Here is a 26910-nt window from a genome sequence, read left to right as displayed (position 1 = left end):
GAGGACCCAGCTCACACATCCCCTCCCCATAAGGGGGAACGAGAAGCCTTGGGTTCTAGGTTTGCTTCTGCCACCACCACATTGTGTGACTTTAAATGGGTCACTTAACCTCTGGAAGCCTTATTGTTCTCCTCTGTAAAGTGAAAGCTTATTCTGCCCTAGGTGAAGTTTGGGGGTTTTCTGATTCTAATATTCCATGAGATTAGGGAAAAGCTCATTTTAGTTTCCTATCTCAAGACTACATCCTGGGCTGCAGGGTAGGAATGGCCCCCTCTCTGGAACCAGAAAGATGGTTTTAGCAGTTTGGTGCTTGTTTATCTCATGCCACAGAGAGCTCTCTTTCCCGGAAAAGGACTAAAAAGTAAACAGCATTCTTCAGGAAATAATAAAACCACAAATTCTACCAATGGCAGCCTAAAACCCACACCTGTGGAAACCTGTAAGAACTCAGAGCAAAAACCAAAACAAATAAACCCAAAAGAGAGTTAACTTTTGAGCCCTTTCTAGGGGCAACCAAATGCCCTGGACAATGTAAATCTTTGGGCAATGCCCATTGCACACAGGCTGGTTCTGCAGGGAGAGTCACCACCCGACACTGACTGCCCTGTGAAGGGCACAGAAAAAAGCAAGTAGTACCACTCACTGGCAGCACATGCCCAATGAGGCTGGTGACAAAATGGGACCACCAGTGGAGGAGTTCCAAGGCATGTGGATACAAGCGCTCTTGCTCTCTCGTGCTCTCTCTCTCTCTGCCTCCTTCCCTCCTTCCCTCCTCCCCTGCAAACAGTGCTGCAAAGTAGATCATTTTTTGGCTCTTTTAGATATGAAGAGACAGAAGCTCAAAGTAGCAACTAGAGGAGTGAGTGGGAGCCCAGACTTCCTCTAGACAGGAGCAGGTCTGAATTCTGGCTGAACTACTCTCCAGTTGAGTGACACTAAGTCCCTTCTCATCTCTGAGCTTCAGGGTCCTGATGTGTAAAACAGGAGTCCCTGGGGCTGTTCTGAGGAATGCCAGTAAGGCCTTCATTCAGAGCCAACATATATGCATCCATGGGGCCAGCAAAGACCCAAGTCTCTAAAGAGAGGGAACATCATGAGATAGTGGCTCACATGGGTGATGGGAAAGTGGAGGAGTCAGCAGGGGCACCCCAGGATCAGCAGCTGCAGGAGGCCACTGCCACCCCCGGGTGGGTTGGATGAAGGGGTCTTTGTTGCTGAGGTCCTCAGTGGAAGATGGGACCCCCAGGTCTATTCTGCAAGAGCTGGAGCCCAAGGACACTCAGACACTGCTGGAGCTGTCCCCAGGCAGAAAGAGTGAGGGAGAAGACCAGTTTCTCTGCCTGCCCACCCTCCTGCCTCCCTCTGGGCAGAGCTAGTGGGGATCCAGGTGACCAGGGAGCCTAGGAAATGAGGTCTTCAATGGGAACTCTGCCTGTAACATGTTGTAGTGCAGGGAAGGCCCAGAGATAGACCTGAGGCCCACGGCCTAGGGTGTGCTCAATAAATATTGGCTGACAGGTGGCTGCTGGGAGGGCCCCACAGGTGGACACTGGTAGCCATGACTTGAAGCTCTGTCTCTAAAGGCTGAGGAGATTTGTGCTGCCCCAGGGTGCTGTTCCCTGGGCTGGCAGATGCCCTTTACCATGCTGTCTATGGCATGGAGTCACATAACCTCACGCATTCCATTTACACAACTGGGGGTTCTTTTCAGATTCAATATCTCCATCATGTTCTGGGAATATCCAAGGAGGTAACAAAGGCAGCAGCCAAGGAAGAGGGACAGAGAAAAGGCAGTTCAATGGTAGCTGTCTGGGAGGTCCAGGGATGCATTGGGGGGGGCCCTCTCTCACCAGTGGCCCTCCTCTATGTCATTTCCCCTCCACTCAGTTCTTTTAAGAACACAGGGAAGGGTACCCCAGTGACCTCCAGGATGATGGGCTCATCTGGTTGCCTGGGGTCCCCAGCACAGCCACATGCTAGTGGAGTCCAGTCACATGCTCGTGGAAGTCCTTTCTATGGGCACAGGTATACTAAGTGTCCACCAACAGATGAATGGATAAGGAAAAGGCATGACACACACACACACACACACACACACACACACAACACTACACACACACACCATGGAGTATTATTTAGCTTTTTAAAAAAAGGAAGACCAGCCATTGGTAACAACAGGGCTGGACCTGGAGGACATTGAGCTAAATGAAAAAGCCAGACCCAGAAAGAAAAATAATGAATGATGCATGGGTCTTACTGATATGTAGAATGCAAAAACGTTAAGTTCAGAGAAACAGAATAGAGTGGTGATTACCAGGGGTGGGCAGGTGGGGGAAGTGGGCAGATGTTCCTCAAAGGGCACATCTGTTTCATAGGGAGGGTGAACAAATCTGGATCAAGGGACCATGGTTAGTAATGCTGTGTTGCATCCTGGAAATTGGTTGAGGGTAGATCTCAGGCATTCTCACCACAGACACAAAAAGGTAACTATGTGAGGAAGATAAGTGACTTGCTCCACTGCAGTAGTAATCATTTTGCTATGTATACACACATCAAAATACCTTGATTGTGTACAAAATTACAGCATTCAGAGCATTGAGGCTCTCCTCCTAGTAGGCTCTCCAAAAAAAGTCCCTAAGGGCCAAGATAGGATTAGAAAATTACCAGAACTGTTTTTAAGGCCCAGAAAATCTCATGGAAGAGGCCCTGTGAATATATGCACATTTGTTATCAGCAGCAATTTTTCTCACTTGGCCTCAAGGATACAGGACTGTTCAAGTCACTGCATCAGCCCCAAGGCAAACAGTCCCATGATGTGCTAAGGAATTGCTGTACCGTACAATCCATCATTTAATGAGACAAAGGGAGGCTGTGAGGGGTGGCGTACAGGGGGGTGGGCTGTGGAGTTACCCAAGTTTGTGTTCCAGTCACCCCTCTACTCTTGATGAGCTGTGGGGTATTCGGCACTTGTTTAACTTGCTAGGTCTTAGCTTTCCCATCTGTATAATGAAAATCAATTCCTAACTCATTAGGTTGTTGTGAGGATTAGAAGCTGTACATAAACCATGGTGATCAAACATCAGGAACACCCTGGGGTCTTGGTAAATAACAGGTAGTAGTGTCACTGGTGTCCAAACTTGCTGGAGTCCCCGTGCTCCCCTTCCCATGACTGGCACAGCCAGGTTTCCTGTGAAGTTAGAATCCCTGGACTGTAACAGGGCAGCCCTGAACATTCAGAGAACCTGGACGCATCTCATGGCCATGTTTTCTTGGAGACCAGGTAAAATCCATTCATTGCATCTTTCATTCTGAGACTGTCATAATCACTTGTAATGGAGACGCATCTGCCCCAAGTGGAAACATTTATCTTCACACCTTGCACCTAGCAGACCATCAGCTTCTCTGTAGAGGAAACCCCTGCATGGTGCCATCAGGGCAGAGGCTGGGGAAGTGTTTCTTTGACTTGAAAGGAAACAACAACAACAGCACTAATAATAACAAACTTGTTGAAACTTATTTAAAGACCCAAGGGACTTCCTTGCTTCTACCCGACACAGCCTTGCCTTGGGGCTAAACTGAGTTCTGGTACCCCAGCCTCTCTGCCTCTTCACTAAGACAATGCCACCTGACAAATGGCACACACAGAAGCCTCTAGCACAGGGCATGGTGGCCTCATGGGCAGCATTTGAAATAACCTGCGTGTTCCTAGAATACCAGTGAGTAAAAGCACCACGCTGCCCCGAGATTTCCCTTAGGCTCACCTGTGACTCAGATCCCATTGGCTGCTAGATCTAAGGAAAATATACCCACCAGAACCTGTGGGTGGCACAACAAAGATTCTGCTGTAGCTCTATTTTAAAATGTTTCCCAAAGCTTTGGAGATTATTAACAACAGTTATTGCTTTATGAGGTGTGCAGTCGAGACATTCTGTGGTTCCAGGCAGAATCCATGTGAGGCCGGAAATGGATGATAATTACTGTCCACCAGGTGTCAACGCTCTGCTCCTTGTTGATGACAGAGGATTATAGCTTCTTTCAGAAAAGCAGGAAAATTCCTCTCTATACACATGATGACAGAATACGATTTTTACCATATTAGTCTCTCATGGAGCTTGATAGAGGCAGGCTAGTGGGGGCCTGAGCTGCAGAGGCCTGGGATCCTCAATGCGCCTCGTGTTGGCTAAGAAGGGTCTGAGCTGGGGCTGGACAGATGAGCCAAAGAAACTACAGACTGTAGTTTCCCTAGTAAGCTCTCTCTTCCTTTTGAGCCTCCCGGAAATTTCCCAGGCAGCTCCTTTCACCCTGAATGCCCCCGTTGCCTCACTGGTTCCTCCTGTTCAGATTGAAGCCAGCATGAACACCAGACTCCTCAGTGAGCCTTCCCTGCACATCCAGGCAATGGTCTCAGAATTCCTTGGACACTGCATTTTACATGTTTTTACAAATGACACTCCACAACTTGCGGTAAGGCCATGTCTTGATAAACCCTTGGGGTAAATAGAAAGTATCCTAAGTAGAAAATGCATTTAATACACCTAACCTGCCACACACCCAAGCTGAGCAATACAGCACTCTGTATAATATCTGTCATTTCCCTTTGTGAGTACACAGCTGGCAGAGTTGCCACTTGAAGTTGCTGCCCAGCATCAGAAGAGGATCTTACTGTCTATTGTTAGCCTAGAAAAAGATCAAAATTCAAAATTTGAAGTACAGTTTCTACTGAATGCATATTGTTTTCCCAATAAAATTGTTTTCAGTAAAGTTGAAAATCTTTTTGTTTTCTTTTTTGGTACTGGGGATTGAACCCAGAGGTGCTTTTCCACTGAGCCACATCCCCAACCATTTTTGTCTTTTATTTTTAGACTGGGTCTCACTAAGTTGCTTAGAGCCTTGCTAAGTTGCTGAGGCTGGCCTCTAACTCACAATCCTCCTGCCTCAGCCTTTCCAGTTTCTGGGAATGTGGCATGCACCCCACTGCCCAACATAAAGCTGAAAAATCTTAAACCACCCTAACTAAGTCAAGAACCATCCATACTTGTACAAATCTGAGAGGGCTATCCTTTAAATTTTTGTAACTTCTATAGTGTCCAGCACTATTCTTGGTAAATATTTTTGAGTGAGTGAATGAAAACTGCATAGTCTTCATAACAAACCATAGTCCCTCCTCTGCCCACCACTTCTACATTGTCAATGAGCTGTGATTTCTATGCTGTTCCTGGTCCCACTTTTTTAATGGAAAAAAAAAAGTTGAGAAATGATGACAGCTTACCACAGTTTCTGCACCACGTGGCTACATCAGGCAAAGATCTGTGGCATTTTAAGGATGTCCTAGTGATGGGAGATAGAGCTTTGTCAGCCCCACCTCTGAAAGGCTCATACAATAAAGAGGTCAGTGTTCTAACATCTTCAAAACAAGGCTGGTCAGTGCTTCCCATGAGATCTAAAATGTGTGTAGAGCACAGCAAAATGTACATGATAAAAAAGGAATGTCTAAGGCAAACATCCTGTATTCCATGGAACAACACTCAACACAGATGGAGTGGTGCTAGCACAGGAGGAGGCGAGTGGCAGGGGGACTTATATCCTTGCAAAAATAAAGCATGGTTACTGCAGATCTGAGGCTTGGAAGATAAGGGACAGGGAAAAAATGTTTAGGCTTTCCTCTTAAAAAAATATAAAGATGAAGATATATAGTGCCCTTTTTGTCCTGGTTAGAAAAACCCCTAGAGCCTTTTTATTCTTTCATCTATCTATCTATCTATCTATCTATCTATCTATCTATCTATCTATCTACATCATATATGTAAAAGACCATTTGGAGCAGTTTCAAGCTCACAGCAATACTGAGCAGAAGGTGCAGAGATTTCCCATATACCTTCTTCCTCAACACATGCACAGCCTTCTCAATCAACATCCCTCCCCTCAGAATTTGCTACCTCTAACAAGTTTATGTTGACACATTATTATCATCCAGAGTCCATAGTTTACATTAGGGCTCACTCTTGCTGTTGTACGTTTTGTACATACAGAATAGTTTCACTGCCCCACACATTCTTTGTGCTCTGTCTCATCATCTTTCCATCTGCTGGTGACCACTGATCTTTTTACTATCTCCATAGTTTTGCCTTTTCCAAAATGTCATATGGATGGAATCATACAGTATGTAGCCTTATCAGATTGGCTTCCTTCACTTAGACTGTGCATTTAAAGATCTTCTGTATCAAATGGGAGAAAATTTTAGCTAGCTAATTCTCCAATAGGGGATTAATATTCAGAACATACAAAGAACTCAAAAAGTTTAACACCAAAAAACAAATAATCCCATCAAAAAAACTACACAGGAACTTCTCAAAAGAAGAAATGAAAATCACCAACAAATATATGAAAAAATGTGCAATATCTCTAGGATCCATGGAAATGCAAATCAAAACTACAGTAAGATTTCATCTCATTCCAGTGATTATGGCAACAATCAAGAATACAAACAATAATAAATACTGGGGAGGTTATGGGGGAAAGGTACACTTGTACATTGTTGGTGGGATTGCAGACTAGTACAATCACTCTGGAAAGCAGTATGGAGATTCCTCAAAAAACTAGGGATATAACCACCATATGACCCAGCTATCCCTCTCCCTGATATTTTCCTCAAGGGTCTAAAATCAGCATACTACAGCGATAAGCCACCTCAATGTTTAGAACAGCACAATTCAGAATAGCTAAATTTTGGAGTTAACACAAATGCCCATCAATAGATGAATGGATTAAGAAATTGATATATGCATATATACATACACATATGTAAATTGTGATATACATATATAAATGGAATTGTACTCAGTCATAAAACAATGAAATCATGGTATTTGCTGGTAAATGAATGGAAATAGAGAATATTGTGCTAAGAGAAATAAGCCAAATGTACATACTCAAAGGTCAAATGTCTTCTGTCATGTGGAAGCTAGGGAAAATAAAGGAAAGGGGATGGAAGGATATGATAATACAAAGAACCAGTCAAAATATAAATTAATATGTAAGTGAAAGGAAGTGAAGTAGAACAGAAGGAGGGGAATGGAAGAGGGGAGTAAAAGGGGGGAGGGAAGAGGGGGGAATCATGAGCTGATACCAAATTCCAAGAATGTATGAATTTGCCACGATAAGCCCAACTGCTATGCATAAATAAGGCTCTAATTAAAAGAGGGAAAAAAATCCTCTGTGTCTTTTCATGGTTTGTTAGATCATTTCTTTTCAGTGTTGAACACTGTTTCACTCTCTGGATGAACCAGTTTATTTATCCATTCACCTACTGAAAGTTGCTTTGAAGTTTTGGCAATTATGAATAGAGTTGCTATAAACATGTGTGGGCAGGTTTTTGTGTGAACACAAATTTTCCAACTCCTTTGAGTAAACACCAAAGAGCACAATTGCTGGATTGGCTACTATATTTTTTTTAACCATGTTTAGTTTTGTAAGAAACCACCCAACTATCTTCCAAAGTGGCTATTGTCATTTTTCACTGCCACCAGAAATACGAGCTCCTGTTGCTCTACATACTCATCAGCATTTGTGTGTCCGTATCCAGGATTTTGGCTATTTTAATAGGTAGTGTAGTTGCATCTCTTTGAGGTTTTAATTTGTATTTCCCCAATGACACCTGACATGGAGCATATTTACACATGCTTATTTGCCATCTGTATCTCTTCTTTGGTGAGACATCTATTAAGGTCTTTGGATCATTTTATAATCAGATTATTAGTGATCTTGTAGACTTTTAAGAGTTCTTTCTGTATTTTGGATAACAGTCTCCTTTATCTGATGTGCCTTTCCTATCAATTTCTGGTTTATTTTCTTTTTCTCTTGATGCTAACTCTCACAGAACAGAATTTTTAAATTTTAACAAAGTCCAGTTTATCAATTATTTCTTTCATGGATCATGCCCTCCAAGTTGTTTCAGAAAGACATCATGATACCCAGCGTCATCTAGATTCTTTTCTTTGTTATATTCTAGGAATTTTATAATTTTGCATTTATATTTAGGCCTATGATCCACTTTTAGTTTGCATTTGTGAATAGGACAAGGCATGTGTCTATATTGATTCCCACCACCCCCACTTTGGCACCTGGATGTCTAGATGTTTCAGCACCACATGTTGGAATGATTATGTGTGCTCCCTGTGTTGTCTTTGCTTCTTTGTTTTTGTTGACCACATTTATGTGGGTCTATTTCTGGGCCCTGTATCTTGTTCAATTGCCTCTTATTTCACCAATAGCACACTCTTTTGACTACTGTAGCCTTATGGTAAGTCTGTTTTTTTTCTTGATACCAGGGATTGAACCCAGGGGTATAACCACTGAACCACATCCCTAGCCCTTTGTGTCTTTTATTTTGTGACAGGGTCTCACTGAGTTGCTTAGGACCTCCATAAGTTGCTGAGGCTGGCTTTGAACTCGCAATCCTCCTGCCTCATCCTCCCAAGATGCTGGGATTACAAGCATGCGTCACCACACCCAGTTTTATGGTTAAGACTTTTGAAGTTGTTCTTCTCCTTCAAATTGTGTTGGCTATTTTAGTTCTTTTGCTTTTCCGTAAAAACTTTAAAATCAGTTTATAATCCCCCCAAATAATAATCAGGATTACACTGAGTCTGTGAAACAAGTTGGGAAGAATCAGCAACCAGATAAATTTGAGTCTTCCTGTTCATTAACATGGAATATGCTCCATTTACGTATTTCTTTGGTTTTTTTCATGAAGGTTTTGTGGTTTTCCTCATGTAAATCTTGTACAAAATTGATACCTAAGCATGTTATTTGGGGGGAAGCAAATGTAAATGGCACTGTTTTAAATTTCAAATTCCACTTGTTCACTCCTGGTCTAAAGGAAAAAGATAGACCTTTGTTTATTAACTTTGTGTCTTATAATCATGCTATAATCACTTATTAATATTAGAAGTTTTTCTAAAGAATTTTGCTTAATCAATTCTTCTGGATTTTCCACATTGATGATCACATCATCCATGGACAAAGACAGTTTTATTTCTTTTCCAAATCTGTACAAGTTTTATTTCCTTTTCTTGACTTACTGCAGTAGTGAGGACTTCCAGAATGAGGTTGAAAAGAAGTGGTGGAAGGGATCCTCCTTGCCTTGTTCCTGATCTTAGTGGGAAAGCCCTGAGTTTCATCAAGTATGATGTTAGTTCTAGAATTTCTGTAGCTATTCTTTATCAAGTTGAGGAAGTTCCCCTCTATTCCCATTTTAATGAGTTCTGAATCACAAATTAGTGTCAGATTATGGTTGGATTCTTTTTCTGTACCTGTTGATAAGATCATGTACTTTCTTTTTTCAGCCTATTATCTGATAGATTACTTAATTGATTTTCAAGTGCTGAACCAGCCTTGCATATCTGAATAAATCCTATTTGGTCATGGAGTGTAATTTTTTATACATTGTTGGATTCGATTTGCTAATATTTTGTTGGAGATTTCTGCATCTATATTCATGAAAGATATTGATCTGTAGCATTCTTCTAATGTCTTTGTCAGGTTTTGGTATTAGGGTAATGCTGGCTTCACAGAATGAGTCAGGAAGTATTCCCTCTGCTTCTGCCCCTCACTGTTTCCTCATTCATCAAAGGGAGAAAACAATACTCACTCACTAGAGCAAAGAAGGGGTTTATATCAGGTACTAATCTTGTCTGGCTTGTTTTCAGGGATGTGGACCTGTGTCCAAAGCCTGGCCATAAGGTGAGGTTTGGGGAGAAGAAAGCATTTTTCTGATTGCCTGGGATTCCCCAAATTCCTTACACTCCATGAAGGCCTAGACATAAGTGTCTAAACCTGCTAATCCTCTTCCCATTCCCTGGAAAAATATGGTCTAATTAAATTTGAGTGGGTAAGTGTCTCCCTAGCCAGATGCTCCCCATGTGGAGCACAGACATCACAGGGAGCACACTGGCTTTATGGTCATTACTGCAAGGGGACACCAAAGGACCCTCTTGGGGAGGTGGATGCAGGCTCACTCTCAGGAGACCTGGGAAGCTGATAACCTGAAGGGTTTAAGGATGTAGTACTGGGTTTCCTGCCTCACTCTTGGCAATCCTGCCTAGCTTCTTCTGGGAGATGGACTGCACCATCTTATGGAGAGACGTGGCTTCCCTGTGACATAGTCTGCCATACTCCCTCTCCCTCACAAGGAACTCAGAGCAGCCTTCTCCCACCAAAGTCACCCCTTTCATATCAACAGCCTCTGGATCTTTTTTTTTTTTCCCCCTGCAGGTGACTCCCAGTCTGCGGGAATGCTGTTCACAACATCAGGAAGGGTGGGACAGTCTAGGGTCAAGTACCAAATGGCACTTTGTGTTTGGGGAAGTATTGGAAGCAGATGCCCACTCAGTCCCCAATACCAGTGAGTTGTTTGGAGTATTTTCATTTCCTTACAGGCAAATAATTCTTCAACTACTTCTGTTCTATGCACACCAAGCTCCTATCTCCACTGTCTGAGCTCAGGGAAGGTCAACTAATTCTATTGTCTGAAGCAAAATGAAGGTAGAAAGAAAGGGTAATGCACTTTAAAAAGATTCCTCCATGAGTTCTTCCTATTTTGCATTATTAGCACTAGAGTACTCCCTTTTGAATGCAAAAAAAGTCAATTATATTTGGACAATGTGCATTTTAGACTTTCTGGCTTCTTTACTCTTCTTATCTAAGTACATGGATTATACTCTTTCGCTCATTTAAAAATTCATTTATTTAACAAGTATTTTTTGGAGAACCAACAAAACTAGGTTCTACTTGGTCCTGTCTTCAGATGATAGGTAAGCAAATGAATATTTATATGTCTGGGTAAGCCCTCTGCTCTATCTTCTGAAAAGAAAAATTAGTACCACACTCTCACATACTCAGGAGTTGGAATGGAGCTCCTAAGCTGCACATCTCCCAAGAGGGTGTGGAAGACACCTGGACCAAAAGGAGCCAGGTGTTCTTTTATCCACAGTAAGACCCAAAATGTACATCAGTACTGGCACTCCAGGTCTACATTTTGGACTAGAAAATCAGAGGTAAACCTTTCAAGGAGCTAAAGGCCAGGCCTCCCTGCTTCCTCTGATGTGGGTCATGTGTACACCATTCTGGGGTTAGTGAAGATTCTCTTGACCCAAGAGGAGGCTGGGAAAGGGTCCTGGCCTGGGGAAGGAAAGAGACAGAACTTCCAGGAATAAGTGTGGTGGGATCATGGGGCCAGTGTCAGTGGGGAGCAAGAGAAAAGATAAAAGGACCAGGAGGAGAGAGGGTTGCAGGTGGGAGTCTCCATCAGGAGAGGACAGGTCATGTAGAAATCCTTGAGGTCTCAGTCCCTCCATGTGGATAATGCAAAGTCTCCCCCGACCCCCAAGTCTTCAACTCTACCAAGAGTGGATTCTACTAAGATTCTACTACTGCCTGGTGGTTAAAATCCCCTTGAATCATGGTGGAGGGATTGTTTCCTCATGGAGAATGGTCAAAGGATGCTTTCTTTTGCCCCTGCCACAGTCATAGGCAGGTGACAAAGTGCCTGCAACAGCAAATGTGGTGGTGAGAGCTGGAAGGAACTGCCCATCAGCTAAGTGACAGACTGATTTCAAGTCCAAGGACCTGCTCATGTCATATAAGATCACAAATCCTCTACCACAGTGGAGATCAATGGCAGACAGAAGAGAAATTAACAGTATTGGGGGTGGGGGTACAAGGATGTACTTTAAGTGAGCTGTTCTGGGAAGTCCCCAATGATGGTGACTTTTAGAAAGAAATCCAGAGCAGCCCTATTGCTGGTGGGGACCTAGACCAGTACCTGTGCATCAACTATTTGCTGCAGAGTCCATGGTGAAATAAGAAATCAATTTGGCCTTGTCACAACATCCATGTGTGTTTTCAATTCCTATTTATTTAAATGTAATTGGATAAGAGTCAAACCTAATAATTAAAAATGGGACTTACATTATGTCTTCATCATTTTATTTTTCTAGACTCCACTTATATTGTCTATTATACAAGTATTGGGCTGCAGCATATTGGAAAACACCACACAACCCTGGTCCTTTCTCTACTGAGATGAGGAGTACTGATTCCATCACAGGCACCTATGTGAATGACCAGGACCCAGTTGAGGGCAGTGCTGGAGGAGAACATGCCAGGCAGAGGGGATGGCACGTGTGAAGGTAAGTTGGAGGCACTGAGGGGGAACATGGATGGTGGTTTTGTGTGACAGGAGAAGGTAAGACAGCACAGCACCAGGGTCAGGAGGCAGATAGGACAGCATGTGTGAGCTCCATGGTGCATGGCAAGAAATTGGGATTTTATCAGAAATGTGAAGGAATGCTGCAAAGAGCAAGGATTGACATATTTTTTAAACCCAGCCCTAGCACTCTGTGAACAGACTACTGGAGAGCAGGCACAGAGCTGGCAGGGCTGTTAGGAGGCAGCTGCCGTGACCTGGAGACATGACGGCCAACACGATGGGAAGCAGAGCAGTGGGACATGGCTTTAATATTCCAGTTTCACTTCTACTCTGGGACTTCTTGTTAGATTGATTTGGGGGCCACTGGTAGAAGAGTAAAGATGACTCCCAGATCTCTGACCTGGTTGACTGAGGCGCCATTTGCCAAGTTAGGTGTTTGTTTTGTGGGAGGGAAGTGGTACTGAATTTGGCTTTACACTGGTTAGGTTTGAGCTGTCAGTAAGAGTCATTCAAGGGTCAATCAAGCAGTTGGAGAAAAGGTCTGGGATAAATTTAGAACTCAGGAGTCATGAGCACAGAGATAACATCTACAGCCACAGAGCTGCATGAGCTCCTCTAGGAGAAATGGCAGCAAGATAAGAAAGGGTGCCAGTCCCAATGCTGAGCCATCAGAGAGGGCAAAAGAAATGGACAGAGCAGACTGGGGCGTTTCACAGATGCCAAGAGGGAGTGGGTCCTAGCAAGCTGAAAAATATGGGAAGAGAAGAATGACAATTGGATTTGGTCACATGGAAGTCACTGGTGACCTTGAGAAAACAATTTCTGTAAGTCACAGCAGGGAATCCACTTGGAGTGAGTTGAGGAGTGAGTGGGCGTAGGAGCTGTGGATGACTCTGGAGAGTTTGTTGCAGTGAAGCAGCAAATGGGCAGCGAGAGGGTCAAGGGAGGCTCCCTCTGTCCCCTGGAAGAGCTCTGCTCTTGCTCATACATTGGCGGGAATGGTTCAACATGGAGGAAAAGACTGAGAATACAGGTGCAGGGGACTGAGGGAGGGTAGTCATTGAGAAGATAAAGAAGACATGCTCGCGTGCAGGGGTGAAGGACTGGTCTTTGACAGGTTAGGAGGGAGGAACTAGAGCTGAACACAGGCATGTGGAGATCCATGGCCAAGGTGATGGATAGATGAGTGAGCTGTTCTCTGAAGGCTCCCATTTTCTGAATGGAGAAGTATGAGGAGGCCATTGTTTAGTGGTGGGGAAGGGAAACTTAGAGCTCACTATTACATGTTATAGTCCCCAACTCATATATATTCCCATGTGCAAAAGGCTTTTAAAATAGACTAAGCTGGGCCTGGAGGCACACGCCTCTAAACTCAGCTATTTGTAAGGCTGAGGCATAAAGATCATAAGTTCAAGGACAGCCTGGGCAACTTAGGGAGACACTGTCTCAGAATAAAAATAAAATATGCCTTTTTTTTACAGTTTGGGATGTAGCTCAGTAGTAGATTGCCCCCAGGCTCAATCCCCAGTACGGCAAAAACAAACAAACAAAAAGCTTTGAAAGAGATTTTAGAATAGTCTGTGTACCTTATGAATATTCACACAACTTATTCTGGGGCAGAGGACAGAAAATACAGAACATTATAACTTATAGCCTCTAATTTAAAAAAAAAATTTTTTTTGAGCTACTGAGCCTAAATAAAATACTTTGGATACTTTCACTTTTACTTACTCCAAAGCTTCTCAGAATTCCTGGATGCTTTTCATGTAGGAAGGAGCTGTCCCTTTAGTGTGCCTGCACATCTAGGGTTGGTGGCAAGGGCTGTTAGTTACTCACCACAATCCATGTTCCCCTCATCTTTCTGGACACCCCACTGGTCCACATTACCCAGTGCCCTGTGCTCCTCTAGGTTCTAGTCAATGGGGTGTGAGAAGAAATGATAATTACTACTTCTAGGCTTGACTCATGACCTTTCCATGCTTTTGGCTGGCTAGAATGATTTCTCAAAAGGATCTCAGAAGCCACACCAGGAAGAGAACAGAGCCTCTACTGTCCTGTGGGAATGAACAGGTGCAATAGAGGCACCAGCAAACCATTACCACTACTCCATTACCACTACATGAAAGTAAACTTCCATTTTGTTTGAGCCACGATCCATTTCTGGGAACCTTCTCACAGTAGTAGTCCACCATATGCAGTTGGCATAAGGAGTGAGTAACAATGTGAATCTGCTCCATGCAAGAGTGAGGCAGGCATTCTTTAGACATTGGTGTACATTATTACAGTCAGCACTCACCCTGGCTGCCACATCAATGCTGCATTTGAAGTGTCTTAATGATGTGTCAGTGGTTCCTCAGCCCTGGATGCACATTAGAATCACATGGGGAACTTTGTTTCCTTGCTCAGGGCTGGGTTCTGGTCTTGGCTAGGTCTTAGGAGGTTCCTGGGTGATTTTAATGGGTAGTCAGAGTTGAGAATCACTATCTTATGCAGTTACAATAGAGAGCTGGGAAAAATCAGCTCCCTTTATTCTCCATCTGCTGACGATGGCTGACTCTTAATACCAGAATCTTGAGTTCAGCTGGCTTTGAGGAGCATGGGGAAGTGATGGAGAGACAGTGATTCTGTGTATCGAAGGCAAGGGCATCATCTCAAGACAGCCTAGCATATCATTGGCATGGCTCTGAGAGGGATCAGGAGTATAGGAACTGTTTCATTCTGATATGAACAGAATCACCCAACCTCTGTCTTCAGGAGTTCTGCTGACTTCTAATAATCAAAACTGGCATTGTGCCAGCTCTCCTTAGTCTGATCTAAGTTTCGGTAATGATTCCAGGAAGCCGCGTGGGAACTTCCACGCCAAAGTCATAGTTGTTTCCAAGGCTACATCTAAAACTTTGCTTTTAGCTCAGGAAAAAAATCAATAAACATTATACAGCACATTACATTTTCCATTTTTGTTTTGTTACAACAACATAGAAGGCCAATAAATGTGTCCACCAAAGGAAGCAAATGATCACGAGGCTGGAGATTTGCTTGTTTCCAGGCTGGATGGAACATAGTGTTTACGTGCTAAAGATGTGCTGACAGATCAAATTTAAGATCAATGTTACCCAGTGGCCCTGAGGGAGGGGCTCTGATCTGCTTCCCATCACAGAGTCCCACATTCAGGTAACCCTGAAGAAATACAGAATGCATCTGATGACACCTGTGAAATTTCAGTGTGAATCACAGACACACACACACCATAAACACATGAGGCTTTACATAGGAATCATGTCTGTGGTGTAGCCACCAGAAACCATGGAGGAGCACGCAGGTGAGGGAACAAGTGTAAACCCATGGTGTACTCTGACTGTCTTTGCAGCAAAGACTGACACTGAAATGAAAAGTTGGCTCGTGCTTCTGTGTTCTGACGGGGCTTCTCTTTTTCCCTACAGTGACTGGAGCACCGGCTACATCAAGGACAGCCTGAACCACACCAGGTGAGAATAAATCACAAGACATCCATGGGGTCAAAATGTCCTGAAGACTGTGAACCTTTTCCCATAAAAAATCCGCCTACAGTTGGAATTCTCATGGCAATCAGAGCATCTTCGTTTCGTTAAGTGAGAGAACAGGGACAGAAGATTAAAAGTGGGGGATGTCTCATAAGGTAAGACAAAAAGCCCACAGGTAAAGGAGCATTTAGAGTTGGTCTTTTCTGCCTCTCTCTGGAACCAGCAAATCCTTCCACCCTCAGAGATGGTGCTGGAGTTCAATGTTGCCAGCGTATCTTGGGGATCCTCAACCTCTCCCTCCATAAACCTGACCAACTTGGCACACAGATAAATTAATGTTATGGGATTTTCTGAACCTCAATTTTTTCTCTCCTAATTTTATTTTTCTAAAATATTTTTGGTGCCTTTTTGTTCTTGTCTAATAGCAAATTCTAGCAGATGAGGAGATATATAATCGAGTAGTCAGTTAATAAAAGTGGGAAGTAATTAATCATGCTATGTTCCTAGCCATGGTGTGTGTGTGTGTGTGTGTGTGTGTGTGTACATGTGCATACATGATTTTAGGTATGAGTCTAGGTTACACATCGAAAGTAGCTACATTTTATGTTGGTAAAAGTGCTTCAAAGATTTGCATGATATAATTAATTTTATCAGTATTTCTTCTGCAAAAAAAAAAAAGCATGGAATTCTGTGGAAAGCATGCTTTTCTGGCTTCTGAACAAATTTGAGAAATGCTGCCTTAGAAGACATGGACAGTGAAAGGAGGGCGAAAGGTCAAAGCCAGCTAGGGGGACAGAAAGGACAAAGTATGAAAGCAAGAGTGTGAGAGAAGAGACACTTAGAAGACACACCTGGGTGGCTTAGTGTGGGACATGAGAGGCAGCTTTACATGTAGGGTCAAGTGCACTGCCCTGGGCTCCAACCCTGGCTCGAGCACTGAGTAGCTATGTGACCTTGGCATTTTACTTTTAAAATTTTTAAAAATTGTATTTTTGTTTTCCTTCTGAGCTTTGGTTTTCAGCATCTATAAAACAGGAACAGGATGCTTACTTGCAGGGCTTTTATAACAATTAGAAATAATATCTGTAAATCAACAAGTACCAAATGCTTGGCACAAAAGTAGATACTTAATAAAAAAGAGATAGTAACTATTTTTAGCTACATTATCACCCATGAGACAAAAGGCAAGCTGTAATCACAACTATAACATTTAACAAGCATCTACTGTGGGGACAGCATACATACCTATTTCACTCCATCCTAGCAACAATCTTGCAGAGCAGGTGTTGTTATTGCCTCATTTGTGCAGATAAGGAAATTGAAGCTCAGAAAGGTGAAGTTCTTTCCCCAAGGTCACCTGGCGAGTAAATAGCAGAGCTGGACTGGACCATATGTGAGGCTGACTGTGAATCATTCACTGAAGTCTTTCACTGAGACTTGCCATGGGGTTTTAAGTGTACATAAAGGAAATGGAGCGTGGGGCCTCTCAACGGCCAGATTTTAGAGCAATGATTTCTTTATTTGCTAAGATATGTATTATGAACAGTGGGGTTAGAGTTTGGAAAAGCCATGAGGCTTATAGAGAGGTGAAGAGATGAAGGAATCTTGATAGATGGAGAAGGAGAACCCCTTTTTGGCTCAGCAGACATAGACTGGACTAGAGCACAGGTTGGCTCAGGAACAGGGTGTAGGCTGTTCAAAGGATGCTGGTTTGGAAAGATTTGAAGATAGTTCTTTTAACCTGGAAGCAAGAAGCACAGGGAACTCAAGGGGAAAGGCTGCTTCTTCTCAAGGTGGGGACAGCATGGAATTGGGGCCTCCACCCTCACAAATTCTTACATTGAAGTCCTAATGCCAGGTCCCATGAATGCGACCTTATTTGGAAACAGGGTGTATTGCAGATGGAGAAGATGAGGTCACACTATAGCAGGGTGGCCCTTCATCCTATATGACTGGGGTCCTTAAAAGAAGAGGCAGAGAGACACAGAGAGGAAATGTTTATGTGAAGATACAGACCTAGGGAGAATTCATGTGATGATAGTAAAAAGACCAGAGTGATACAGCTACAAGCCAAGGTACGCCAAGGGCTGTGGCCACCACCAGGAGCTGGGAAGAGGCCAGGAAGCATTGAGCCTTAGCAGAAGTACAGCCCCGCTGACTTTGGACTTTTACCCTCCAGATCCGGCAGAGAATAAATTTGTTTATTTTATTTTATTGGGCTGAATAGTGTGTTTCATTGTACCATGTTCACACGTGCATAGAACATCACTTGATTAATTTCGTTCCCCGGGACCTCCCCTTGCCCATCCCTCTGCCTGATCACCTTCTTCTACCCTGTCTCCCTTCTATTTCCATGGGATTCCCCCCCCTTTTTTTCCCTCCAAAAACTTTTGCTGGAGAAAATATAGCCTCTTTAACAAGTGCTGATGGGAAAACTGGATATTATATGTAAAAGATTGCAACTAGATCCCTATTTCTCACTGGGCTGTTTTAAGCCACCTAGTTTGTGAGACTTTGTTACAGCCACCCTTGTAAGCAAATATAGCATGAATCCATCCTTGGTCCAGAAGGTGGAGGCCCAGGCTTTGGGCCAAGTACTCTGGGAAGCAGGAGGGTTTCCTAGCTAATGTCAGAATGTCTGGAATAACAAGCACCAAGATTTCCATGAAATAAGAAAAAATTGTGTCCCTTAAAGTGGTTAACTTATGAGATATGTAGCAATGGGTGGGGTAAAAACAACACAGGAAGACCGAATCCCAGTCTTGAGCCCACGCACTCCTCAGGGAGATACTAGTTATTCTCTCTGGGAAGTGCTAGTCAAAATCAGGCTGGGTTTTTTATGCTCTGGGGTGAGTAGAACCACAGACAGATAATGCAAAGGCCCACAGTGTCTTTTAAAACATGAAGCAGTATGGCTAGGTAAGGTTCCTCTCACATGCTATTTTAGGCATGGCTGTCTATAGAATTCTTGGCTTCCCAGCTTCCTACGAATTTACTTTTCTCCTCATTTAAAAAAAAAAATCTCTGTCAGAGTAAGACATTTATGGTATGAAAATACAGACTGATGTAGGCACTGTTGTGCCCTTGTGATAGCTCAAGATAAGGACTAGTTTTAAAATCTGGATTTCAACATAATTGGCTGCATTTAAAAAGATCCAACCATTTTTCCAACTTCTTAATGCTTGGATCTATTAAATCCCTTCCCCTGGGTGGAAGAGGCAGAGTTAGAAGATGCATTTGGTTCCCATCCATGGAAGAGCAAGCAGACCCGAATGCGAGCACAGTCTTAGACTTCCCTTCAGAAACCATTTCCACGGAGACAGATGAGCTCTGGTGAAGCACTGTCTTCTCTAAACACTTCAGAGGAATCTAGACACAGCTTAGAAGCAGGTACGATCTTTTTGCAAAACCCAAAACAAATAAAACAGAAACCTCCTCCTGTACAAAAAGAGAAAATGATTATACCCACAGGTATTGTGAGTAGAAGTTTAAAAAAAAAAAAAAAAGATGAATGACATAAGACAAAGATGGGCATGGCCAGGCACTGCCTCCCACCCCATATGCCTAGTTTCTTTGAGAAAAGAGGCAGGAAATTTGGGAGAAGGGAAGTGGGAGGTGGGGAGGTGAAGGAAACAAGAAAAGAACCCATAAGAATGACCCCAGACCACTTTGCAGATACTGCTGAGTGACTCGAAGTGACTGAGAGGATTTATCATCTTCTGTGTGGCACCTGATCATAAGAGGTTTTATTACTCGGAAATACAAGTCACCTAACTTCCCTGAGAGGGAAGGAGGAAATAAATCCTGCCTGCAGGGGGATGGAGATGATATCCTAGAATTTAAGGACAAACGCAGAGAATTTCACATTTGTCGTGCTCATCTATTTTCTGAGCAGAATGAAGTCACCCTTGGGGCACAAGAGAGGGGCTCAAACCACTGGTCTTGGCTTTGCGGTTGCTTAACTCTGCACTTCTTTCAGTGGCTTGACATTTAAGCATCATAAGAAAAAGACTTCAGCTTGCACGTCTGAATTTTCAAAAAATGAGAAGGGACGGAAAGATAACACCAGAATATATTTTGTTGAGAACCATGAATCTGGTGAAGGGACGTGTTCCACACCCCCTATGCCAAACAGGGCAGCCTCCCACTTGGGTACAGACCCTGACACAGGTGCCCTGCTCAGGTGAGAGTGGAGTGGAGGGAGGGGCCTGCCTGGAGGTGGACATGAACCTGGCAGGATCCCAGCTTTGAGCAGTGTGCAGGGATGGGAGGGACTTCTGGGGTCCTCCTCTGGTGTCCTCTTCCTTTCTTGATTTGGTGGGAGTCACTGTTCAAACCAATGAAACATCAAATCTGTTTGCCCCTTTGTGAGGAGGAGAATCACCAGTTTTGTTCCTTTGACCTCAGTAGAAATTTCTGCACTTAGGTGCAGTTTAAAAATAAAAAATGATAATTCTGAAAGTCGGGAGAGGTGGAGGATTGATAGTCACATGTTTCCAACGAGGCAAAAGGAAAGCCAGGCTCTGTAGGCAATGTAGGCAGGGACCTGTGATATGGCTGAGCAGGCTGGTGGACAGCAGATCCAGAGAGAGAAGATGAGGGAGAGTTCAGGGTGGCAGGTCAAAAGTTAAAACATCCAAGAGAAAAAGAGCCTAGAAAGCAATAGCAGCAAAGCCTGGGAACTTGGATCTACTGGAAAAACAGGAAGGAGGCCTCTTGGTTTTCTTAAGGCAAAAGGATCAGTGTTTTCCAATTCAATAGAAGAAAGGAGGAGGAGGAGCAGGAAAAAAGCAAGAGGAGGGAGCTTCTTGAAGTTACAGTACAGTCTAAACATTAGTGCAAGAGTGATGTGTGACCCTCTTCTGAGGGATGCCACTGTGGTGATTACTCATTATAAAAAACAGAAAGAAAGGAGAAATTAAGCACATTTGTGTGGCATGCAAGCAACTATTTTCTTGTAATCACTCTGCTGTCATGTAAGAACAGTGCATGGAAATGGTATTAGGATAATTTACTATTGCTTGTGAACAATAAATTAACAGGATTGCTTGCTATTTTGCATTTCCTGCTAATAAAATACTCCTCCAGGTTCACAGGCAAGGTGGCTGTTACACAAACAGTGTTAGCTACACAAATTTTCATTGCCCAGGGAGAAAACAGACAAAGGGGATATTACCCACTGACAAGTGTCCAGATCAGAGAATGCATTTCCATTCACAAATTGACCTCTCCGTGTTTCAGACTGGGCTTGGCTAGCTAATGTCCCTAACATGGGAGACGAGGAAAGCCCAAGATTTCCTCTTTCCCAGGTCCAGAAACACTCATTTGTCTTCAAAGCAAACAGGAAATTCTTTTGTTTGCAAGAATAAGAACTTAAAAATCCCATAAGATTTTGGATGCTATAAGCTGGGTTCCTAATCAGGGTTGTAAATCAGTCATCTACTTCACACCTGAAGGTTGGGATTCTGAAGAGATGCTGGAATTTTTATGTGACCTTAACAAATAATTTCAATTCTCTGGTCTTGGGTTCCTGAGAAGTCAGAATTAAGGGAATGATCCTCAGACGTTATACTGGCAAACTCTTCCTTTCAATAAATCTCTAGTGTAAATATGTAAAACAGAGCCATTGGGGCTTGGGTTTGCCTGGAGGTAAGCTAACCTAGGGCCCTCTTTGCTGGGCTTCAGAGTCTTGAGGACACTAGTCCAAAACCACCTGACCAAGCATTTCCTAACTTCCTATAAGCCTCTCAGGTAAAGCAGAGAGAAAGGGACAGCTCAGAGCAAGCGGATAAATTAGAAGGCCTCCTTCCACCTTCCCATGAACAGAGGCCCCCCTGCTCTGTAGTTTAGAGAGAAAAGGCATTCACTGCTCTGTTCTTCATTTTCTGCTGATGCAATTTCATACTGGATCCAGCTGCTGGCAGGATCATGGGTGAGTCTGCAGGGAGCCTGAAGGGCTGGCAGAGGCTAATGGACACTATGCCCCTGGCCAGGTGGTCTACTCAGAAGGGTGAGAAGCTGGGGGAGGGGGTGTTGAGTGACCAGTTGGTCACTGCTATTATCACTACAGTTGAGGTGAGCATGACTAGAATTCCTAATAAGCAGAAGCCCCAGGGCACTCAGTACAATGCTGGTTGACACCAGAGCCTTACCTGGGCAAAAGGGATAGATAGAAATAAAAAATGATTTCCTTGTTCACCACTGGATACAGCTTGGAAAAAATCAGAAAGTATATTCTCCTCTCTCTTCCAAAACCTTTTGCATGCATAAAATCCACAGGGAACATTAATGAACAAAGAAGTTTCCCCTGGGTGGCTGAGCAGAATATTCAGGTGGCCTCCCCAGGGAGGGCAGCACAGTGCCTGAGAAAGGACCCAGCCTGAGGTCGGGTCAGGGAGGCTTTTGAGTCTTGCTCTGTGGCTTCTCTCTAAGGCCAAGGGGTGATACTATGCCTGTTTCCTTTCTGTAAAGGGAGAATCATTATACCCAAAATTGTCTTGAAGCTGAATAAAGACGACAAGTGAAGTGCCTGCTACTAAGTAAGATGACCCTCCACAAACATCTATTCTTATCCCGTTGCTTCCTCCTGGTGATGGAAGGCTCATGGGTTGACCATGAATATGAGCTGCAGGGAGATTATGTCAGCTGCCATAAAGAGGAGCAGCCCCAACCTAGCCCCCCAGCCCTTCTCTTTGCTATCTGCCTTGCAGAGTCAGCCAAGTCCAGGGCAGCCTCTCTGGGAAGAGTTCTGGGAACAGCAGTGAAAAGAATGTGGCTGCCAGGAGGGCACTTCAGAGATCAACTCTTCCAACACCTTCACTTTCCATCCAAAAAATCAACAGCACTAGGATCAGAACCCGGCCATAATGTTCAGTAGGCACCCTAGGTCCTAGGAGTGATGTCAGTAGAAGGCGTGGGCTCAGGAGGTGCCCTGACTGGCTGATGAGGGGGTGGCCTTAGAAAGGAAGGGGAGCTCTCTGCAACTCAGTCCCATCTGCAGCTGGCATCAGGCGTGTTCTCATGACTGTTGTTAGGGTGAGAGACCACACAATAAAGGCGCCTGCACAGTGCCTGACAGGGAGGAGGCATCCGCTGATGTCAAGTGGATTGAAGGAAGCTTTAGTGATACCACACCCCAGAGCTGGGAATGCAGGGAGGAAAGAGGCACTTTCTGTCTTGGAGTAGCTCAAGGGACAAGGAAGTTCAAAATATTGCTTTTCCCTGTTCAAGAACATAGATGAGGAAGGGAAAGGGGACAGAGTGGTGTGCCTCCCCACTCAAGGCAGCCCAGTGGTGCCAGAGCCTTGGGCTGTGTGTGCCAACCTCCCAGGCCACAAGGCCCTGGCTCAGCTCTGGAGCTGCTGACTCATCTCTACAAAGGAGCTGCTGGCTGTGGCAGGGTAGTCATGGGAGGTAATTCTGGGCTCTCGAAGGCCTTCTAAACTCTGTATTCTATGATCAGTAATTCAAAGTCAGTGGCTCGAGACACCTGCTGTGACTTTTCCTCTGTCATTTCCTTCTGTTTACTTAAAATCTATTGCAGGGTAGTTTCCAGTGGATCAAGGTGTACATGTGTCCAGGCTTTCTTATTTGGATCACTGGGCAGGAAGGAGAGAGACTCTGAGACTCCTTCACTTGCCTGGTGAAAGGTGGCAAGAGGAGGGCATAAGTGCCATCAGGAGATTCTCAACCCTGGTTTGGGGAAGTGACCTGGTGATGGCGAACCACCTCTTGAACAATAATTTATAGCCACCTTCTTGGGAACAGGCCCAGACTCCTACTAGTGCTTTGAATTTTCCATCTGGGAAATGGGAACCTCCCACCTGCCCAGGGGGTCAGTCCAGACAGAAGCTGTGAGTATTATCCCCTGCAGCTTGCCTCCACGGGCACGCTCAGTTCTCCAAAGGCAGGCAGGGCCTCTCTGAAGAGCCCAGATTCTCTGCTGTGTCTTTCCTGTTCCCTACAGAGGATTTGCTTTGAAGTCCCCAGTCTGGATTCCTGAAAGGGAGAAATCATGGCAGGCACCTCTTACGCCAGGCGCCTCTTGTACCTGAACGTGTTTTGACTCGGGAACAAAGTACACTGCAAAATGCTGGGAGCTGGGAGCGCTCTACATCCAAGCTGGCTTTGAGTTTTGATCTCAAATTGGAAACTTTCAAGTTATTTCTCATTTGGCCAAATAGGGTTCTTCAGTTTCTTACGTCTCTCTTCCTTTTCTTATAAAAGGACACAGACCTAAAAGGACCCCTGGGCACTAGCAGGTTCTCAGCAAACCACATTGCTGCCTTCTGTGTGATTGAGTCTGACCCTGTCTCATCAAACCTTCATCTCTGTCCATGTGAGCCCTGACATGAGTGGGAGTGGGGGGATCACTTTGGACACTCTGAGTTTGAGGACTGGTTGGATTTAAAAACAAAACGTTTCAGATGTTCAGCATCTAATGGGGTCAGTTTTGCTTGTTTCTGGAAGAAATGCCAGTCATGGGGCTGCAAAAGCCTCTGGAAAATGTCAGCTTTGGGGAAGCCACTGTCCAAGTCATTACAGAGGAAGCGTTAGGCACCTGCAGTTTCTGAAATGATCTACTCCCCTATTTGGGAAAAGCAGATGAAAGAACACATCAAACTCCCCAGGAGCCAGCCCCACACTGCAAAAAATGACTCACCAGCACACCCCTCCCAGTTCTTTCTAAACCAGGAAGATCTCACTTGAGAACACCTCCTCAGAAGTCTCAGAGTAGGTAACCCTTACTGCTAGGGACCCTGGATACTTTACAGATAGAATGTTCTGAACCTAGCTCCACCTGTGGGGATAGTGAGATTTCATGACTAGCAACATGAGCTATAGGAGCCCTTGCAGGGCAGATAACTTGTGAGTGCTGGATCTTGCAAAATCCTCAACATGAGAACACGGACCTCATAGGCACTTGCTTAAAAGAACACATGGCATTGATTTTGGTTTCTTTCTTTCCAAAGTCTAATCTCACTGAACATTTGATTGGTCCTTTCTGGATCTGATCCCCCACATTCCTGTTGTTTCTGGAGATCTGTTGAGAGGACTTCTGGTGAGGGAATCTAAGTCCTATGTTAAGGAAACAAAGAAGGCTTTAATGGATGAAAGCTACTACAAGGACTCCAAATTCCAAGTTTTGACTTTAATCATCTATTCTTTTGACCCCTGTCACGTGCCTCCCAGATGCATAGTCACATGATCTCTGTTGTTGCTGACATGTCATTTGAGCAAGCTGCCACCAGGAATTTCTTGAACTAGATACCAAGCACCTTTGTGTCACCACCAGGTCATTGGAAAACCTTCCTCTTATGGAAAAAGAGCACTTTTCTGTGGTTCTGCATGGACAGCATCCTTTGCAGCCCCAACCACAGTGTCTTGGGGATGCTGAACAGTTAGCACCTCTTCTTCCTAGTCTGCCCCAAATGGGCATGTGTCTTCACCCATAACTGTCTACTGTGTGGCTGTATTTCCTTGCTCTATGCCCCTCAATATCCTATGTTCCATCCTTCAAACCTTTGGATCAGTGTCCTTCACACACACTAATTTCTGTGCCTGGGCTGATGCACTCTCCAATTTCAAAATGCACAATCCTTCCACATGAGTGAATCAAGTGGAGCTACAAAGTATGCTACTCTTTGGACTCCAGGGAAAATAAACAAAAAAATGTCAAAAATCGCTGGGCAGAAATTTTCACTCTACAATTGTGATATCACCTACTAGAATTGTCCTTCTTCCCTTTCCAAAATGCAAATGCTCTCATGTGCTCCTTGGTAAATGTATCTGGGTGTGTGTGTGTGTGTATGCCATCTATAATGATCTGTTCTCTAGATAATGAAATTTGTCTTCTCATTTTCCCCTGTAGACTGTAAACTCTGCAAAGTAAGGAATTATACTCTTTTCTTTCTTTTTAATTCCCCTGAAATTTCAATTTCAGTTTTGCTCTGGGCTTAGCAGGTGTTCCGTAAACACTGCTGGCAAGGTAAACTGAGTTCTGAGCACTTAGAAGAGATTGCCCATGTTCATTATGTAAGGTTCTTTAAAAAAGTTATTGGATTCAATGCATGGAAATGAGAAAGGCAGAGGTGATATCCTCAGAGATGAAGAAGGTCTGAGAAAGGAAAGAATGAAGATATACCCAGATGACTAAAAGCACACAGACCCAAGAAAGGCCACCATACAAGGACCCATGGAGTTCTTTTCAGATCCAAATATGTATATTAATCTATTTAAAAATATTGCAGCCAATATTCTGGTTCAAGATTTGGTGATTTCAGGAGCTTTATCCATTACCTGGCCATGGAGGCATACATGTGAGGGGTTCCCTCTCCTAAGATGAGTCTAATAGTGCAGTATCAAAATACATGACCTTCATACTGATCCTTGGAAGTCTTACCAATTTTGATGCTGCTGCCAAGGTCTTTCCTTCCAAATGATCAACTCCTCCCAAAGTTGGGCTTCAAAAATAGGACTGTTCACATGTGAGTGTGACAGGTCAAATACTGGCTCTTCGTTCCACTAGGGAGAGGAGATGCCATGTGGCAGAAAGAGCCATTCAAGAGAGCTGGGGGGTCTGGACAAGCTATGCCATCCTCCAAGGTGTCACTGTCCCCATTTGTAAAAGGAGACCAACCATCTCTGCCCAGCTCACTGCTTGAAGTGAGGCACAACACTGTAACTGGGAACTAACGGGCATTGTCAGGGGGCAGCAGTAAGACCTGGCAGCCACCTGGTGGGCAGCAGGACCTCCCTCTGGATTCATAGTCCCCTGCACCTGAGATTTCTTGAGGAGGAAAGCTAGATTAGAAAGATAAATTCCTTCCTATGCAATAAAGCTTAAAAAATTTTTTTTGACTCTTTAAAAAAATCAAATCACCTTCCCTGTTGGATTATAAAGTAACCAGAACAAATTAATCAGGCTCAGATTAGATTAATCAGGTTCAGATCAAGAGTTTTGAAGTGATAAAGACTCATGCTCGAGTTCCAGCTTCCCCACTACTAGCTATGTGACTTTGGGTAAGTTACTAAACTTTTAAAACCTTGGTTTGGTCATCAGGAAGGTGGGGTCAGTAGTAGAAAACAGAAACTCTGGTCAAGAGTGTGGCACATATATAGTCACCTATTATGGTTTAGATATGAGGTGTCCCCCAAAAGCTCATATGTGAGACAATGAAAGAACACTCAGGTGAAATGACT

General features: G+C 44.0%; 1 protein-coding gene across 1 annotated transcript in view; it reads right to left on the bottom strand.

The window, feature by feature from the left end:
• The window catches only part of Susd4 (sushi domain containing 4), a 133946-nt gene that overhangs the window by 7630 nt on the left and 99406 nt on the right, over nt 1–26910 (bottom strand). The gene's annotated exons all lie outside the window — the stretch shown is intronic.

The sequence above is a fragment of the Sciurus carolinensis genome, chromosome 12, assembly GCF_902686445.1.
Source record: "Sciurus carolinensis chromosome 12, mSciCar1.2, whole genome shotgun sequence".
NCBI classification, from domain to species: domain Eukaryota; kingdom Metazoa; phylum Chordata; class Mammalia; order Rodentia; family Sciuridae; genus Sciurus; species Sciurus carolinensis.
This window is presented reverse-complemented; position numbering and strand designations above follow the sequence as displayed.